At 44.4% G+C, this 13,468-nt stretch overlaps 1 long non-coding RNA gene across 2 annotated transcripts in view; it reads left to right on the forward strand.

Annotated features, from left to right (window-relative positions):
* Nucleotides 1–1,801: 1,801 nt before the first annotated feature.
* The window catches only part of LOC146866729 (uncharacterized), a 156,093-nt gene continuing 144,426 nt past the window's right edge, over nucleotides 1,802–13,468 (forward strand). The window contains exon 1 of one of the 2 annotated variants that reach the window (XR_014960552.1): nucleotides 1,802–2,227. This is a non-coding gene — a long non-coding RNA (uncharacterized LOC146866729). The remainder of the gene's footprint in view (nucleotides 2,228–13,468) is intronic. The other variant, XR_014960551.1, reaches the window with a different exon arrangement.

Here is a 13,468-nt window from a genome sequence, read left to right on the forward strand (position 1 = left end):
CTCTTCCTGAAAAATATCTCCCAACACTTGCAAACCTAATTTAGCCAAGGTGGCCAGGACAGCCCCGCAATCCTTAAGGAGCTCAGCAACATTTATGAACCCTCTCTCCAGCCTAACAATGATGCCATGATTGAACCAATTTTCATGTGCACCTTACATCATGGCCAATATTTTTATAAATGAAGCAATATTACAATCTATTAAAGCAGAAAGTGAGGTTTTGAATAGCACCCATATTGAACTGAATTGCTTGACTTTACTCTCAAATGTGACCATCAAGGAAAAGGCGATGTAGTGAAGAAAAGTAATTTTGCTAAAAGAACACAATTAGGTCATGCTGGAATGCTGGGATTCAAATCCTGTTTTCTAGTTGCACATCGTACAGTTAACTACTGACTTGATTGGTTTTGTTTTTCTAGACCTTTAACAGCAAAGAGCACTTTGTATACAGTTCTTGCAGGCGCCAAATAGCACACCTGTTATAAAGACGCCTGGAACAAGTAGGTGAAGTTCAAGTTACTCTTTTATTACGGCCTCCACTCTGGAACCTCTAACACGTCGCTATCAAGGCACAGCTCACGAACTCTGCCAGTCAGGCTGCACTTGTCAACATTCCAAGGCAGCCTCTGGCTCAACTGTAGGAACATTCCAAATGGTAGAATGAGGAAGGGGGCACAGAAAGAGAGAGGGAGAGACCAAAGAAGGAACTTTATTGTGGAGGAGTGGACCAGTAAAATGGGAAATTCATATGTTTCAAAATTTTCTGAAAAATCTAAAGGTGCCCTCGAAAGGAAGTCAGCTGCGGTGTTGAGGTCACCCGCGACATATTCAAGTTTAAAAACAAAGCTTTCCAGGCCTAATACCCATCTAGCTACCCTAGGTGTACTATTAGCTGAGCCTTTAGAACTGAACATGTAAATAAGGGGCTACGAACTTTAGACACGCAAAATGGTGTGCGCGTCACCGGTGGAGTGAATAACAGGATGGCAGCTGAGCAAAATAAAAGAAATAAAGAGCCAAGATAAGAGCTGTGCCAGTCAGCGAACCGGCAAAAAATACCCATATAGACTGCACGTCCAGCACAGGATGAACAAGGAAGATGAAAACCCTAGTGAAAGCTGTGCCTGTCAGCGTGGAAGAGGCTGGCAGGCAAATAATTAAGAGGAAGAATAAAATGCAATCCACAGAAAGGCTCCACACACCGCTGTGAAGATAAGACACTGAGCACTATGTTCCTTGAAACAGCAGTGAGGAAGGCAGAGGAAAGGTCATGGCACCTTACATCAGATGAGGGAGTAAAGTAAATTAGCAGATAGCAGCAATGCTTTAAACTAACAAAAATGACTGAATATAGTCATTCCCACGATGATCGAAAAGCAGCAGCTGTGCTTGTCAGCGGTAATACCGATGAAAGACAGTAGGTGGCAGTGGAGACCTATGAATGCTCCCAGGAGACTGCAAATGCTGAGATCTTCATGCAGTTCGTGATGCAGTGAACAAAAATGAAGAGATTTATCACATCCGATGAAGGCTGCCCAGCGCTTCCAGTTACGTGCCTTCCCACAGCTGAGGGAGAACAAAGTCAAACTGAATTCCTCACAGGGACGTGTGCTTCAGTACTCTTAATGGGTGCTGGCACAGAGGCAGTTTCCACACACGGCTGAGGAGATCAGTTATTGTGCATGACTGAATCTTCCATAACACCGCTGGGAACTTGAAGCAGGAAATATGACACTGCGCCCTTTCTGTCAGCTGGGAGCTGAGTCACCACGCACAGGATTCCACATACAGCTTAATGCTTATTGACACCTGGCTCTACCGCCAGCTGGGAGCTGATTGACCACACACCGGCTATTCTGAGGGAAGTTTCAACTGTGAGGGCTGAACACAGGAGAGAAAGTGCCCAGAATCTTCAGATGGAAGGCAAAGAGCTGTGCCTGTCAGCGCAGAAGACAGCTGGTAGGCGACACCATCCATATCCACACGCCCACAGCACAGAAGAAACAAGGCTCCAGGACTGATTTAAATGTGCAGAAAGCTGGTTGCGGAAACCTTTGGCAAGAGGAGAGCTGGTCACGCAAAACGCTGGAAAACAGTACCTTAACCTTGTGGGCCACAAGGTAGAAAATACACTGGAAGTAGAGGATGAAGACAGAAGGGAAGGAGAGCCGTCCTGCTCCCTTACACAGACCAGTCGTCGCCAGTGTTATAAAGACGCCTGGAACAAGTAGGTGAAGTTCAAGTTACTCTTTTATTACAGCCTCTACTCTGGAACCTCTAACACGTCGCTATCAAGGCACAGCTCACGAACTCTGCCAGTCAGGCTGCACTTGTCAACATTCCAAGGCAGCCTCTGGCTCAACTGTAGGAACATTCCAAATGGTAGAATGAGGAAGGGGGGCACAGAAAGAGAGAGGGAGAGACCAAAGAAGGAACATGGAAATACAATAGTGCAAATAGTAAGAGTGGATGAATTATAACAACACCGATTTAAATAAATACACAGTTCACATGTAGATCAATCTGACACATCTACAAAGCAAGCATTTACAAAGGAATAGGTCTCGCAATTACATTGTTTTGAGCTATTGGCATTGAAAATGTTATCGTTTTTTTTTCTCCCTTCGTGAAGCATTAATCAAGTAATGGTGTTGTATATGACAATGTCTTTTACCCCCTGTTGACCCCCGCATACAGGCATACATAGAAACCGCACTACAAACGGGCACACATGCATGCACATACTGAGAAACACACGCACCCCGTGAGACAGACACACTAATACATAGAGACACACGGGTGCACCGAAGCACCTGCGTGGCTTCTCTAACCGTTTGCAACAGAAAACTGATATATTCGTTCATTAATACGGCCTTGTGCGCGTGGCATGCACAGCACGATTTCAAACAGAAAGTGCACTTTGCTAATCCTTGTATTCTAATCCTCACCCGGTGGTCAGGGGCACTCCATTCAGTAGCGACGTTTTCCCCCTTTACAAACGCCTGTGATCCTGTGTAAACGACTGCATTTCCCCATGCCCCATTTCCTACATCTACAATGATGGAGGCACTGCTAAATGCTGGGACATATACATTTTGCATAAATGCAAATCACTCCTTTTTGAGAGGCAAAATCATGGCTATTCACTGAAATTGATAACAGTGCTTAGGAAACAGCAACATCTGCGAGCACTTAAAAAAGCAAGTTATGTTATGATCATTTTTACTGTTTTAATATATTTGGGGGGTTTCGGGGCTCATACTGGAAGCTGGATCGTTAACCCTTTATGTGCTCACCTTGAAAAAGTCTCAATAGCGCATCTATGCGGAAGCTTGCGCTCTGGGTGGTAAAGCGGATATAGGCCGGGGGCTTGGCGCTAGTCGTCACAGTGGACCCCACGCAGCTTCCCTCGAGGGCAGCCTGGCTCCACCAGGGTCAGGGTGTGCAGTGTACGTGCATCTGCGGCAGCCGTTACAGTGCTCCAAAAGGCGCACCTGTCTGCTGGAGGCGGGCGCACCTGCAGCCAGGAGCATCTGTGCGTCTATGGGAGTGGCCTGAGTGACAGGTGCGCGCCTCAAGTGTCTTCAAGAAGAGCCTTATTCCAAATGCGGGACCCACTCAGAGAAGGAGCTTCGCGAGCCGGGCCGACACCGCACCCGAAGCCCGACTCTTGGCGCCAAGCCAGATCTCCCCTATGTAAATGACTTTCATTTAAAAATCTAGGCAAATCTAGTGCCTGGTAAGATTCTGGAAATGTGCAGTGGCTTCCTCCATCTCAAACAAATGCAGGACGAAGGCAGCACAGACGGCAAAGACTTCAAATTCAGATGTGATTGCTTCAAAAAACGGAGAAGCTACGCAAAAATCCAAAAGCGCCAACTCACAAGCGAGCTTGGCTACCCAGAGGAGTTCAGCGCAGACACATCCGTAAAATACCACTGCTTCTCCCCAATCAATGACCATGTATGAAATCAGATCATGTGACATGCATAACACAAACTCCATAACACACGTAGTGTCGAATGCATTACACAATGTGCAGAAACCTAACCTAACATTTATAAACGATCACACATAAAATAACATTAGAATACAATAATATACACAAATGTGTGTAAAATTACATGCAAACGGAGCATAACACTAGTTGCTAACATGCCTTCATAATGTAGCATGCATAGAATAACCAGCATATCATGTATAGCCTGCCTGAGACAAAGTACCCTGCGTAATGTATTCTGCTTGAGGGAGAGCACATCACATAACATAATAAGACAAGCGCTCGCCATCTGTTTTCACTCAGCCACTTGTTTATATTTGCATCGCGTTTTCACTTTAAGTGAAAGCGCGATGCAAAAATAAACACGCGGCAGAGTGAAAACAGATGGCCCCCTAAAGATAACAAATTGCTTTGCGACAGCAGACGATCCTGTCCGAATGGGCCGAACGAAAAGGAGAAAGGGCGGCAACAAAAAAAACTCATTTCAAATGGCAGGCCACCGTTTAGCATAAAAGGTGACGCCAGCCAATAAAAAAGAGGGGAGGGACTTCAAGTCCCCTTCTGAAATTTCATCCTTAATGTCTCACCGAGCGAGCAGCACATGTGCTGCAACGCTAGGCGAGACCTAAAAAGTAGATAGTAAAGTAAAGAGAAGGCAGAAAACTCTACGCTAATATCAGTGACTTTCTTCAACTTAACATAGTGGCACAACACTTCAATAAAGGCAATTAAACGCATTAGTCGATGGATGAAAAATGACATTAAAGGAAAGGAAACAGTTTGTTTTCCTGTACAGCTATTCGCCTGAAAGCCAAAAGTCAAAATTGCTGGTTGCAGACCCACAACCGCCTACGCGACAGTGGCGTAGCGTAAAATGATGGGGCCCCCTGCAGAATGTGAAAAGGAGCCACCGAGTCTCCAATATCTCACAGATATTCATTGTTCTTGGGCGGAATGGGCAGCCTCTAAAGCATTTGGGAGCCCGAAGGGTTTCGGGGGGCACCCTGTGGCAGATCTGAGTCAGTGTCAGAGTAGCCCGAGTGACAGACCGTCTCTAAATCAGACTGTTGCATAAGCACGCGGCTTCTAGAAGTGCCTTGCTTTCAAAATGTATACAATTTCAGACAAATGTCTTTTGTTGACACAACAGTGATGGAAAACGGACTTTAAGCTACAAATAGTACATGTAAAGAGTAAATGAGTTCTGATGGACCAATCTCTGCTACCTAAGCACCTACCACTAACACTCTCCTCTTTACATAGTCTCTTCCTCACTTTCCTCAAAAGGACAGTAGTGCCTTAAAAGTAAGTAGCCTTACACTCCGGAATGGACGTCATACACTACTGTGTAGAAAATAGGTTGCATGCTTCTTTTTCGGAGCTGTGCTTCCCGAGTATAGACCTAGGAGTACAGAAGGTGCTGTAGGTGGAGGGGGAGAAAATGATGGTCCAGGAGGCAACCAGATTTTGTGACATCATATGAGGATGTCAGGGTCTGTAGACTACCTGGGGTAGCTAATCAACTTTCCTAGAAGCTGTGGTGCAGGAACAAAACCTACACAAGTTGGCTCCATACTGAACCTGGGTGGAACTTCGAGACTAAAAGGACATTATGTTATGTGTATTTGTAAAACGCACAATCACCTACAAGGGTATCCTGGCGCTGAGTAGGCGTTTGTCTAGTCCTACCTATGGTAGGTTGGTTAATTGAGAAAAGCCAGGTCTTCAGCTTCTTGCAGAATTCAATAAGAGAAGAGGAGGTTCTGATGGAGGGGAGGTTGTTCCACGCTTTAGGAGCGATGTAAGAGAACACTCATAATCCTGGTCTGGATCTGATTATGCATGGGATGTTAGTCAATAGGAGTCCTGCAGAGCAGATGTGTCTTGAAGGAGATGGGACTGTTGAGGTAGGTGGCGCTTGAGTTGGAAAGGGCCGTTAATGCCTGTGTGAGGAGTTTGAATTGAGCATGTTTGTGTATTGGAAGCCACTGTAGTTCCCTGAAGTGTGGTGCCACGTGAGTTCTGTGTAGGAGGTTGAGGGTGAGTTTGGCAGCCGACTTCTGATGGTCTGTAGACATCTAGTGAGTTTCTTGGTGATCCTGTCATAGAGGGTGTTCCTAAAGTCCAACTTGCTGGTGACTAGGGTATGAGTATACGTTTTTCTTGTGTTGCTTGGGAGCAATTTGAAGATATTCCTCAGCATCTTAAGGGTGTGAAAACAGGATGCAGCACCATCCCTCTAACTCAGGTACTGAGTTTCGGTGATTCACACCAACGAAAAAGCAAAGTAAACCCACAGGCTGCAACTTGAGAGCTGTCTTTCCTTGGGACACCTTAATGTTGTGGGCTAACCTCTAGAAAACTAGTCAGACCTGACCTCTGCTTGCAGAAGTGCACCTCTTTGGACACAACTGTCATCCTCTCACAGCCCATACAGAAAACAGGTGGTGATTAAAGGCACCAAAGTGCACATACAAACACCTAGAATGAAGGCCTCACCAGCCCCCTCCCCACTTCTTTCCCCTCCTTCTTCTTGTCATTAACACTGCCCACTTCACTTACTTCTGACACATTCCCACCACACTTTCACATCTATGCACTACTGCTCCTCCATCACCTTTTCACAACCCTACACATCCCATTGTCTTCACTAGGACCATCCTTTCTCTAGAGGGCACTGCACTCCTATCCACACAGATGAAGTCAACACTGAAAGAAGCATCCCAGAATTGCATACAACTCACAGTGAACCTTCGTAGTCAAGGGAGATCAAGAAAAGGTAAGGCTTGGCTGATGCCGTCCCTTGGATATACAAGTATGAAAGAGTCTTAGCACAATGTTTTAAATGTGTTGTAACCTGCATTTTCTTGAAGAAAGTGAATGGGTCTGGATCAGCTGGTAATTGTGCATTGTGGCTGGAGTTGATTAGGTCTGAAAAATTTACCAGTAGGAACAAAGAACGGTGGAGACAGGAGGAGACGTGGTAGCACATGAGTTGTGCTGGAAGTTGTCTAATCTTCAAATTTTTCCAGGAATTCAAGTAAAGCACCTTTTTTTTCAAAGCGGTTATCCACCTTGTTGCAAAAGAAAGTGTTTTAATATGATGGATTCAGATGTGAATTCTTTCTTCTGGGTTGTGGCAGTCAGACAGGCTCTCAAGCAGTTCCTTGGTCGTGTGGATGTTTGATCTTATCTTCATCTGGTGGGGGCATGGACATATGTTCCCTGGGGGAAACGCTGTCCAATTCCATGTAACGCACAATGGTCAGTGCATACGACCTTGAAAAAACATGTAGCACTGGGCGTATGTAGTTCCTTTGTTGTATATATAGGAGAAATTATGCAATTGCTTTTTTAACCTGCAAACCAGACATTCAGGTGAACCGAGGTAGAAAGCTTTTGTATAATCCAGGCACAATAACACAACACACTGAAACCAGGAGAGGAAAGCCCATGTATCGTTGATTTGGGTGAATGCAGCAATTTCTATGAGTTTACCAATGGCAGTTGGGTATACCGTTTTCCAGGTTGTTTGCATGGCACAAAGACCTCTTCATAATTGGTTAGATCACCCCTGCCCCCGTTTATCATGGAGGGAGTCAGGATGTTTCCTATCATGGAGGAAACTGTGGAAAATGGGAGGCACTTTCTTGGGAAAAAACGCACTGTAAAGGCCAACTGGTAATCCTGGTTTGTGGCTAGATTTGATTAGGTCCTGGAAATCGGTACCTAAAAGTAGCAGAAGGAACTTCGTACAGGGGAGGCAAGAGGGGCTTCTAGTTTTCTAGTCTTTTCATTGTTTCAGCAAAGTGAGATTTAAGAAAAGCAGGGTTTTTGTCGAAGTTGCTATCCAACTTGCTGGAAGATTGTTGTGATATGATGGATTAAGCGGTGTCCTTTTTGAACAGCTCCATAGTGGAGCATCAAGTTTGAGTCTCTGTCACATAATTATTCTTTTTTGCATATGGCGTGTTATTGATTTAGTTGTCTTTCGTATAGCAATTTGTCTTTTTGTTCAGTGCTGTTCTTCCATCTGTATTCCAGGATATAATATTTAGATTTTGACTACAGAAAGCTGTTTGAAAACCTACTTCAAGCATTGGTCGTGGGGGCACTTGTCTGATCCAAGGGATGAGTTTTTCAACAGTGCTTCCAAGTCCTAGGGAGGCGTTCTAGGCGGGAGTAGTCCAGGAAATTCCAACATCGAGTCAGGCTTATCGTGGAGATATTTCTATTTATAATCTTCGAGAAATCATAGCGTAGAGGTTAGTCCAGACAAGTGACTGGGGCTGGTGAATCTCTAAAGCCTTTCTGCCTGGAAAAGGTGGTAAGAATGTTGTTTATCATAGAACAGTGCTTCTATGCAGTGGACAGGGTCCACAGTGATATTGGGAGCCGGGGTAGTGAGGGTCTTTTTCAGAGCTTGCTAAAACCCTGTCTCCCATTAGCTTAGGTTCAGATAAACAAGGATTTAAACAATACCACCAAAGAAGCTGCTTATTCTCAGCAAAATTATTCAATTCTCTTAACATCCTTGCTCTCCTGCCTCTGCGTTGGCCATTTTCCCCATCAGACTTGTACTTTATTTATTGTATTTGTGGAAAAAGTACACTAATTATTTGTGGAGAGGGTGTACTGGAACTAAAGAACAAACACTGAGGCCGAGGCTCGGGGGGGGGTGGGGGGGCGGGGGGAGGTAGAGATACAATCCTAATTGGCAAGAGAAGAGACGAGGTAGTTTTTAAACTGCTTCTTAAAAATAATCAGATTGGTGTTAGATCGCATAGCAGATAGAAGGAACCTCCAGGCAAAGATCTACCGTCCAGATGTGATCGTCAAGAACATGGAACAGTGATAAGGCATTGGTTGAGCAATTGGATCTACTAGCAAGCCTCTAAAACAGCCTGCAGAAATACAGCAGAGATGTTCCATGGCGTGCTCAAAGAACTTTCAGAAGGCGTCATTTGCAAAAGGGCAGCCAGTGAAGGAAGCCAAATGTGAAGACATCCACACTCTCTTGTTCAGCCCGAGAAGGAAGCCGATGCAGCCTGTATGCGCTTGAGTCAAGCTGAGAGAGAAGGGCAGGTCAGTAGTCCAGCTTCCGAACATCAATGAGTATGAGAGAAGGCCAGAGATTAACAATTATTTTGGTGATGCATATCATGAAAAAAACAGGTGCTAGACAGCTTATCTATTTGAGCTGTTAAAGAAAGATACAACTGGACCAGAATACCCAAAAGCAGGCACCCCTGGCAGGGGCTGGAGGACGACCAAGCTCGAGGATCAACCATCTGGGGGTTCGTGGAGATTGTTTCCCAAAGACTACTAATTCAGTCTTGTCAGTGTTTAATGTTCGGGAATTTCAGTTCACTTAGTTGACAATAGACTCTCGGAAGTTTATTTGAATACATTTGGTGCTCGTCCACTGCAGGGGCAGCTTCCTTCCTGTGCCCCGCTGGTTTTCGATCTCCAGAGGCTGATGCTGAGGGATGTTAGGAGACTTGCATTTCAGGGTGGATTGTTTCAAACAGGATAGCGCGTTGGAGCTTCTGAATATGTGATCTTTATTGGGAGATGGATCAATTTGTGATTACCAACACATATTCCTGGGCATTCACTATACCTTCCCTTTATATTCCTGCCGATGGCATGGACGGACCATTATGTAATATATTTTTCCTAGTTTATAGGGTTTGTGCGTCCTAACAACACCGACAAAGGCCCATACCTGGAAGAGCGTTACATTAGACTCGCTATCAGCGGCCTTAGAAAACGGGGCTCCCGACCTCAATCTTGAGATCAATAATATGGTAATGGAGGATCCGAACAACATGTTCAATCGATAGTTCACTAAAGCTCAGGATGTAGTAGCGCCAGTGAGAATACTAAGACGCCACCCACATAAGCCATCCGCCACCTTGCTTTCGAATGACACCTGCTACGGATACAAAAAAAGCTGTAGTACTTTGGAAAGAGTCTGGAGAGAGAAAGCACTAGGATGACAGCAAAGTAGCCTTTTTGACATGGCTAACAAATTATAACAAACAGATCAAAGTGGCAAAAAGAGAATATCTTAGAGGGCAAATTCAGGCCTCATATAATTTTACTAAGGAGATATTCAATATTTTTAATCTCATTAATCAATCCTACCTGTCAGTAAGGTCTGTCAGTCATTTGACACCTCTTCCATTCACCCAACTAGTTACAAACAAGAAATTGAAGGATTAGGCAATTCATCTCTATGATAGGGAAATAAACATATTAGCATATTAATATAGTGTTGCAGAGACTATAATAGAGCTATTGCTCTAAATCAAATCAAGGTCCTTATGTGACCCATGTCTGACTAAAATTTGACATTTGGATTCTAGCAAACTATCTTCATTGATAACTAGGGTATGTAATGCCTCACCTAGCCAAGCCCCAATTCTGATAGCCTGAAAGCATGTGATTATCTATTGGTGGATCCAAAGGTCCTGGTTAATGTTATGCCACTTTCAATACTTCCGATACCTATTAAATATTGGCAAAAACATGTAAAATCGCGTACTATCTTCTCTCCTACATTGGAATGCCATACTAGTCCTACCTTGGTCTCGGTTTAAAGCTATATACAGTACTGAATCTGCTTAAGTATCAACAGTAGACAAGGTTAGGTGGACACTGGATGAAGGGGGAGCACATCTCCATTGCTCTAAGATCTATCAGCCTCCATCGACACAATCTCTCCTGAAGTGCTTTTAGCTCAGTTAGGCGTGATTGGTACTGGGGGTCGAGTTTTTAGATGCATGCGTTGCTCCCTTCATAATTGCGCTAATAGAGTATAATTTGATTCAGTGATATCTGTAGTCTTCCCAATCAAGCATAGAGTTCCCCAAGGGTCCTCTTAAGCCTGATAAATAAACAATATATATCATCCAAAGATTCTCTGCATTGGCAGACTAATTCACTCTCAGAAGCGGATTGTTCTGAACTGCAAATTTGGATCTGTGTCCTGAGAGTGCATTATTCCGCCACTGCTGAGAAACTTTGGATGATTTGCGAGCTGGGCGCTCTTCCGGCATATGCACCACCTCTCATGGAGTTTGGAGTGGAGCGTTCGTGGCATTAAGATTATATATATATATATATATATATATATATAAATAATCCACATTTGTAAAGCGCAAACAATCACCCGTAAGGGTCTGTAGGCGCTGGGGGCCGTCGGGAAGATTAAGCAAGCTATTGCCCAGAGTCACATGGTGCTGGGTTAATCTACCCCGCCGGCGATCGACCGTGATCCCCAGGTTCCGAAGTCAGTCGCCCTGGCCGCGGCGCCACACCATATATGTATATATATATATATATATATATCCAAAAAACAGTTTTCCGTTTCTGGAGCCCAAGACCCTTCAGGGCGGCCTCATTGGCAGTACACGTACACGGAGACGGTCGCATTGACGAAGTGCGTACCCCCGGAATCTTTCAATTAATTTTCACGTTTTTGGCATGGAATTGCAGCAAGTATTTTGACGCCACGGGGCAGATCCAATTCATTATCTTTAAGATTACGCTGGAGAAACGTATCCCTTTTCTGTTGGATTCTTTAACAGGAACCACGGACCCCATTCCTTCCCTTTAAATAATGGGTTGCCCCGCACAGTCCTGATGAAGATCTGCAAGGCCAAGGAATTAACGCCCCTTTTGGCTACAACTCGGATCGAAACGTCGACGCCCTTTTAATTCTGCCTGGACCCTGAGCCCTAATCCCACGTGCCATCTTGGAATTTATTTTCAGTCTGAAATTAAATACATTACTGTGTTATCTTGGCCAAGCAACTCTAGGACGGTGATTTACAACCAGTACTCCTGTGTTATGCTTTGACATATTAAGTCTCTTACGTATTTCTGTGGAAATATCTACCTCTATCACTTCACTCTTGAGCACCCTGTCTTCTGCACGTCTCCTCCTGGAGCAACCCCTTTCCATTTGAATTGAATACTGTTTTGGGTCTCACCAATTGATTCTAATAAATATATGCTGATCCAGAATGTTGTCTGTCTTGCACTTTTTTAATTTCATGTTGTGTACTTAATTTATAAACATGCTAAGTCATAATCATTGATTGAGTTGAAATATAGGTCCAGGACCACTGTTTTTTGTATCGAACATTACCCAGGTCCTTGACCAATTTTGTGTTACCCCGTTCTTTGTAATGGCTCATTGAAAATGGGCACGGAACATCCCACAAAAGCACTTGCCATGCAAAACAACATCATGAGGCCCGATACTGCAACTCAAGCTCCTGCACAGTCCTGCAGCGCCATCTTCCCTTTTCCTAACGTTTCGGCTGTGTAGCCTTGATCACAGGAGGAAGGAGACACTGAAGTGCGCTTAGGTGTGCTATTTCAAAAGTTATTCATTAATGCTCAATGTCTGCACTGATGTTCAAGTGGTTTAAAATATAAAAGCAGTCAGGTGAAAATGCCGCAGTTTTAATTCTGCGTGCGACCAGCAGAAACCATCTGTTGCAGCACGATCTTCACAGGAATCATCCTGCTCGAATCCCTTCCATACGCATCACATTTTTGCTCATTAGCATAACCTGTATATATATACACAGACGCACAGACACACACACACACACATACACACATTTAGTTGGGTCAGCATTTCCATAGGAAATGCATTTTTTGTGTTGCTAATAACTTTAACCCCGTTTGGCGAATCTCCGCTAAACTTCCAAAAAGTTGATACTTTTTGACTTATTTGTGCATGGAAAGTTTCAGGGTGATCTGTCACGTGGGGCTGAGAAAAAATGGGGGGCCCCGAAACGCACACTCTCCATGCATTTTCCAAAATCGTCTTTGAAAAGCGCTACCCGAAATACTGCTGTATGGAATTACACCAAATTTGGCAGGAAGCTAGATCTTGGTCAGCAGATTGTTCTTTTTGTGATTAGGTGTAAATCCGTTCAGTAGTTTTTGACAAATTAAGGTTTAAAAATATTGGATGGTTGGGTTCACACGAGGCTTGAAGGAGCCTCAATTTAAAATGAGATCACTCGGATTGGCCCAGGGAGCTTTTTTTCCCCATGGGCCTTCTCGCGAGAAAAATGTTGAAGGCTGCCAGAACAGGACTCGAGGACTTAGAGCCCTGTCCTGAAGTGAAGAAAAAAAACATAAAGAAGCAGGGTAGGGATACCAAAGGGACACCCCCGGGGCCAAAATACAAATCAAATCTGCCATTTTGTGCTGCAATCATGTGGAACTTCAGTGGGATTGTGACAATATTTTGTTTTTAAATGGCGGCCCAGGGCCACATTGTTTATTTAAGGGAAGGGGCGCATATACCCCCCATCTTCGAGCCATTAGAAGGCTCCCCGGGCGATTTATTTATTTAAGGGGAGGGAGCCATAAGGCTCCCACCCCACCCTGAGTCTTCAATGGCCCAGGGACCCCATCCCCTGGAGTTGGCGCTCTTGT

The sequence above is a fragment of the Triturus cristatus genome, chromosome 1_2 (genome assembly GCF_964204655.1).
Source record: "Triturus cristatus chromosome 1_2, aTriCri1.1, whole genome shotgun sequence".
In the NCBI taxonomy this organism is placed as follows: domain Eukaryota; kingdom Metazoa; phylum Chordata; class Amphibia; order Caudata; family Salamandridae; genus Triturus; species Triturus cristatus.